We start from the raw sequence: 7,500 nt of genomic DNA, 5'->3' as shown, positions 1-7,500 counted from the left end.
CCCTCTGTCTGGGGCACCATGCAAGATCTTACCCCGTGGGGCATCAATGATCATGAGGAAGGTGAGGGATCAGCCCAGAACTACACGGCAGGACCTGGTCAATGACCTGAAGAGAGCTGGGACCACAGTCTCAAAGAAAACCATTAGTAACACACTACGCCGTCATGGATTAAAATCCTGCAGCGCACGCAAGGTCCCCCTGCTCAAGCCAGCGCATGTCCAGGCCCGTCTGAAGTTTGCCAATGATCATCTGGATGATCCAGAGGAGGAATGGGAGAAGGTCATGTGGTCTGATGAGACAAAAATAGAGCTTTTTGGTCTAAACTCCACTCGCCGTGTTTGGAGGAAGAAGAAGGATGAGTACAACCCCAAGAACACCATCCCAACCATGAAGCATGGAGGTGGAAACATCATTCTTTGGGAATGCTTTTCTGCAAAGGGGACAGGACGACTGCACCGTATTGAGGGGAGGATGGATGGGGCCATGTATCGCGAGATCTTGGCCAACAACCTCCTTCCCTCAGTAAGAGCATTGAAGATGGGTCGTGGCTAGGTCTTCCAGCATGACAACGACCCGAAACACACAGCCAGGGCAACTAAGGAGTGGCTCCGTAAGAAGCATCTCAAGGTCCTGGAGTGGCCTAGCCAGTCTCCAGACCTGAACCCAATAGAACATCTTTGGAGGAGCTGAAAGTCTGTATTGCCCAGCGACAGCCCCGAAACCTGAAGGATCTGGAGAAGGTCTGTATGGAGGAGTGGGCCAGAAGCCCTGCAGTGTGTGCAAACCTGGTCAAGAACTACAGGAAACGTATGATCTCTGTCATTGTAAACAAAGGTTTCTGGACCAAATATTAAGTTCTGATTTTCTGATGTATCAAATACTTATGTCATGCAATAAAATGCAAATTAATTATTTAAAAATCATACAATGTGATTTTCTGGATTTTAGTTTTAGATTCCTTCACTCACAGTTGAAGAGTACCTATGATAAACATTACAGACTTCTACATGCTTTGTAAGTGGGAAAACCTGCTAAATCGGCAGTGTATCAAATACTTGTTCTCCCCACTGTATATATATATATATATATATATATATATATATATATATATATATATATATATATATAAATACACCCACATGCATGTATATATTTAAGAAAAATGTGTTATTTATATATAAAATATTCATAATATAAATTATGTATAAATATATATATACAGTATATACATGCATGTGTGTGTATTTATATATACACAATAACTATACACAGTACACACACATATATTATGTAAACACAAACTTTTATTTTGTATGCGATCAATCGTTGCCCAACACTAGTTTATAAGTGGTCGGCCGATATATCAGCCGAGATCTACCATTGGTCGATACGTTTTTCTTTTAGTGTGTGAAGCAAGACTTTTATTTTGACAGCGCTGAGATGCACACGAGCTCCCAATCTCCGTCTTTATCCGTTTAGTGTCTTTATTTTGCAGTTTAATTTCAAATATTAGAAAAAAAATACAGAATTAAATAAAAAAAATTATTTAAAGCTGCCGTCGGCAAATTTTTTTTTGATCATATTCAGTGAAATTGACACTATAATCCGACAGAACAACATAAATAAGATGGTTTTAGAAAAAAACCCGAGCTTCTAACTCCACCTGGAGCGTGTTATTTGTTTTGCAAAAATCCACCGCTCCCGGATCATCGGGTCCAATCAGCGCAGGGGGGTGTGAGATCTGACTGTCAATCACAGGTCGTGCACACGCCACAGATCCCCCCTCACTCGCGCACGTTAATATCACATGCACACGCCACGCCTGAAGTTCGCCTGGAGATTGCATGAAGCGTGATGGCGGAGAGAAAATCTACTAACAAGCTTCCAATTCCTCAGTTATTGCTATCTATGGATAGATTAGCCAGGGCAGCCTACCTCCGAGTCCATGGTGTTGATAGATGCTGAAGAGACGGACGGACGGGGGTGGTGGTGGCGCAATGGATAAGACACATGCCTTTGGTGTGAGAGACCCGGGTTCGAATCCACTGTGAGACACCAATGTGTCCCTGAGCAAGACACTTAACCCCTAGTTGCTCCAGAGGCGTGCGACCTCTGACATATATAGCAATTGTAAGTCGCTTTGGATAAAAAGCGTCAGCTAAATGAATAAATGTAAATGTAAATGTAAATGTTCACAGAAAATCAGGTACACACGCACAGTGACGCACTGACGAGCACGACCTCGATGGGAGGGTGCTCGCTGGTAGTGGGGAGGGGCATGAGAGTTGTAAACATTCAAAATTTTGGCTAATCGACCCAATCTGCCAGACTTGCCGACTGCAGCTTTAAAAGTTGTAACAATGTATAACAAAGAAACACAAGCTAGAGAACAAAGAGTGTTGTTAGTATCTAAAAGTAGAAGCTTACTAAAGCTAAATCACAGTTTCAGGATCCCGACTCATGGAAGGATAATTGAGCAGATGATCCGTATGATCCGCGGATCATCTTAGCAGCATGAACATTATTATTATTCAAATTGTGATGTAAACCAGCAAGAAAAGAGCTGTCAATCACTTTAGTTCAGTCGCGCTGAGTTCCACACTGCACAATCAGTCTCTTACTTACAGTGTTGGTTATAATGAGAGGATTCTGGGTAGAACTCAGAGCTCAAACACCTCTGATTGGACACTGCAATCATGCGCTCGACAGACATGTCTGTGATTGGCTGCAACAGTCAAGACTGCAAAAAACGATAAATAAATCGAAACCTTTGATGCTCTTCAGAGCGCAAACACAAATAGCAGCTGTTTATCAGCGTGAAGAGTCGGTACTCAGTACTACTGATGCTGCAGAAAGCCTGGTATCGCCACATTTATACAGTTTAAAGACCCCTGTAGTCAATCATTTTATCCCTTAAAACTCATCACCAAAATGACATATTTAAACGTTTTTTTCTTGAAAAAATGTCTTCATGCCTTAAAATATCTTGAATGTAACTCGACACCCTTGCCTCATTTAGTATGCGCGGTTCTATGAATATGCAAATGAGCCCCGCCTCCACTCACTCACTCAGCTCAGAGATCCACTGGTTGACGATCACACGTTGATCTGATTGGTTACAAGGTAGTTTGTGACGTCAGAAACACCAGCGATTTCAAAGCGTGTGTTTGAGACTGTCTTTGGTTCACTGCAGTTTTAAGGAGGAAATACTCAGCAATGCTGTCGACTTATGAACTTACACATGGTTTAAGCATATTAAAAACACCACATAGACACATAAACTACATTAAAACCTGGATTTACACCACAGGGGGACTTTAAACATTGACTAGATGTACTTTTGTCAGCACTGATTACAATGAAGAGAGCTTTATCTCTTCTTCATCACGTAATGCCTGCTTAGGACGCGTGCAAAGAAGGATTTTTGAAAAAAGAACAGTGAATATTTTATATATATTATAATTTAGAATGTAGTATATGCTGAATTATTCTTTTAGGAAAGACGCCGCAGTGTGACGTCATATTACGACTGTGTGTGTGTGTGTGTGTGTGTGTGTGTGTGTGTGTGTGTGTGTGTGTGTGTGTGTGTGTGTGTGTGACACATGGACTCTCAGATCTCAACCCTATCTGACCTGTCACTCACAGCTGATCTGATCCACTCAACAGACATGTGCTTCTGATCGGAGACACACAGTCCTCACACACACACCTCACACACACTCCTCACTACACCAATGATGAGCATCGGGTGATTTACTCAGTTCAGCTGCTGTTCTTTCATTCTATCACAATCTTCTTAAATCATATCTCTCTCTATCAAATTCATAAGCTCTTCTCCAAAGTCTCTGAGAGGTGTACAGCTTTAAATGTCATGTGTGTTTGCTTTCGACTCCTGCTATAACTCCTGCTATAACTCCTGCTATAACTCCTGCTATAACTCCTGCTATAACTCCTGCTATAACTCCTGCAATAACTCCTGCTATAACACATGCAACTCCTGCTATAACTCCTGCTATAACTCCTGCTATAACTCCTGCTATAACTCCTGCTATAACTCCTGCTATAACTCCTGCTATAACTCCTGCTATAACTCCTGCTATAACTCCTGCTATAACTCCTGCTATAACTCCTGCTATAACTCCTGCTATAACTCCTGCTATAACTCCTGCTATAACTCCTGCTATAACTCCTGCTATAACTCCTGCTATAACTCCTGCTATAACTCCTGCTATAACTCCTGCTATAACTCCTGCTATAACTCCTGCTATAACTCCTGCTATAACTCCTGCTATAACACCTGCTATAACACATGCAACTCCTGCTATAACTCCTGCTATAACACCTGCTATAACTCCTGCTATAACTCCTGCTATAACTCCTGCTATAACTCCTGCTATAACTCCTGCTATAACTCCTGCTATAACTCCTGCTATAACTCCTGCTATAACTCCTGCTATAACTCCTGCTATAACTCCTGCTATAACTCCTGCTATAACTCCTGCTATAACTCCTGCTATAACTCCTGCTATAACACCTGCTATAACACATGCAACTCCTGCTATAACTCCTGCTATAACTCCTGCTATAACACCTGCTATAACTCCTGCTATAACACCTGCTATAACACATGCAACACCTGCTATAACTCCTGCTATAACTCCTGCTATAACTCCTGCTATAACTCCTGCTATAACTCCTGCTATAACTCCTGCTATAACTCCTGCTATAACTCCTGCTATAACTCCTGCTATAACTCCTGCTATAACTCCTGCTATAACTCCTGCTATAACTCCTGCTATAACTCCTGCTATAACTCCTGCTATAACTCCTGCTATAACTCCTGCTATAACACATGCAACACCTGCTATAACTCCTGCTATAACACCTGCTATAACACATGCAACACCTGCTATAACACATGCTATAACTCCTGCTATAACTCCTGCTATAACTCCTGCTATAACTCCTGCTATAACTCCTGCTATAACTCCTGCTATAACTCCTGCTATAACTCCTGCTATAACTCCTGCTATAACTCCTGCTATAACTCCTGCTATAACACCTGCTATAACACCTGCTATAACACCTGCTATAACACCTGCTATAACTCCTGCTATAACTCCTGCTATAACTCCTGCTATAACTCCTGCTATAACTCCTGCTATAACTCCTGCTATAACTCCTGCTATAACACCTGCTATAACACATGCAACACATGCAACACCTGCTATAACTCCTGCTATAACTCCTGCTATAACAAATGCTATAACAAATGCTATAACAAATGCAACACCTGCTATAACACCTGCTATAACACCTGCTATAACACCTGCTATAACTCCTGCTATAACTCCTGCTATAACTCCTGCTATAACTCCTGCTATAACTCCTGCTATAACTCCTGCTATAACTCCTGCTATAACTCCTGCTATAACTCCTGCTATAACTCCTGCTATAACTCCTGCTATAACTCCTGCTATAACTCCTGCTATAACTCCTGCTATAACTCCTGCTATAACTCCTGCTATAACACCTGCTCTCCTGCTATAACTCCTGCTATAACTCCTGCTATAACTCCTGCGATAACTCCTGCGATAACTCCTGCGATAACTCCTGCGATAACTCCTGCGATAACTCCTGCGATAACTCCTGCGATAACTCCTGCTATAACTCCTGCTATAACTCCTGCTATAACTCCTGCTATAACTCCTGCTATAACTCCTGCTATAACACCTGCTATAACACCTGCTATAACTCCTGCTATAACTCCTGCTATAACTCCTGCTATAACTCCTGCTATAACTCCTGCTATAACTCCTGCTATAACTCCTGCTATAACTCCTGCTATAACTCCTGCTATAACTCCTGCTATAACTTCTGCTATAACTCCTGCTATAACACATGCAACACCTGCTATAACACCTGCTATAACACCTGCTATAACACCTGCTATAACACCTGCTATAACTCCTGCTATAACACCTGCTATAACACCTGCTATAACACCTGCTAAAACACCTTCTATCCTGAAGAGTGCTGATATGCATTTTTATTCTTTATACTTATTTTGGTAACCCTTTACAATAAGGTTCATTAGTCAACATTTGTTACTGTATGTGTTAATCTTTGTTAATGTTAATATAAATCCAGCTGTTCATTGTGTGTTCATGTTAGTTCACAGTGCAGTAACTAATGCTAACTAATACAACCTTTGATTTTAATAATGTATTAGTTACTGTTGAAATTAATATGAACTAAGATTAATAATTGCTGTAGAAGTGCAGTTCATTCTTAGTTCATGCTAACTAAGGTGGTTACAGTGAAGTGTGCATGGCTGTGGCTGCACTGGGCTAAGGAACAGAGCTAGCATAATTTGTGAAGAAAATCACAAGACAAATCACACAAAAGAGGAAGCACATAGTTTACGGTTAAAGCTTGTGCAAATATTGCCAGTGGTTTTGGAAACAGTGCAGAAGTTAATCAGGGACTGAGACACACACACACACACACACACACACCAGCTCAGGAATATCCTCTGCTTCATGACTCCACCGTGTGGTGTCCTGTGTGTACATCATCATCATCATCATCATCAGCTGACTAAACCCTGCCCACACTCTTCCTCCAGCACACCTACACCTACTGTCTCTCATGAGCCCCAGACAGATGTTTACCACTGGGATTGAAATAACATCACAATACCATAATAAAAGTATTTCTTTCTCCTACTCCTAAAGACTAAGGGCCAGATTTACTAAACCGGGCAAATTAGCATAAGAACGCAATTCCACAAATGTGACCCTGGACCACAAAACCAAATTGAGATTTATACATCATCTGAAAGCTGGATAACATAATCTCTCCATCGATGTTTGGTTTGTTAGGATAGGACAATATTTGGCCGAGATACAACTATTAGAAAATCTGAAATCTGAGGATGCAAAAAAAACTAAACATTGAGAAAATCTAATTTAAAGTTATTAATGTTATTAATGTTATTAATGTTATTAATGTTAATGATTGTGCTGCGTTCACTCACAGAAATACATGTTTTATTTATTTACGGTAGGAAATTTACAAAATATCTTCATGGAACATGATCTTTACTTAATATCCTCATGATTTTTGGCATAAAAGAAAAATCTACTGACGACACGCAAAATTAAAGGACGCAGGGTTTAACAGGCTTTTTTGGGCGTTAAATAATGGTGCGGATACTAGTATATTGACTAGCGTAAACCTTAGTAAATAACCTTGCGTGATTCATTTAAATTCTCTCCTCCCATAAATGCTGTCTGAAAGGGAAACTCCTACAAATACATGCAGTCGATCAGCCGCAGAAATACCCCTGTCCTCGCCTTTACAGCGCTAGTTTTGCAGTTTGAGTGTGTGTGTGTGTGTGTGTGTGTGTGTGTGTGTGTGTGTGTGTGTGTGTGTGTGTGTGTGTGTGTGAGAGAGTGTGTGTAGAAATGTCTCTTCAACATTACGATGATGTGACA

At 41.0% G+C, this 7,500-nt stretch overlaps 1 protein-coding gene across 1 annotated transcript in view; it reads right to left on the bottom strand.

Moving 5' to 3' along the window:
• bbs9 (Bardet-Biedl syndrome 9) overlaps positions 1–7,500 on the bottom strand; it is a 177,853-nt gene that overhangs the window by 136,859 nt on the left and 33,494 nt on the right.

This window comes from Leuciscus leuciscus (genome assembly GCF_965113295.1).
Source record: "Leuciscus leuciscus genome assembly, chromosome: 20".
In the NCBI taxonomy this organism is placed as follows: Eukaryota; Metazoa; Chordata; class Actinopteri; order Cypriniformes; family Leuciscidae; genus Leuciscus; species Leuciscus leuciscus.
The sequence above is the reverse complement of the archived record's forward strand: the minus strand, read 5'-3'. Positions and strand labels throughout refer to the sequence as shown.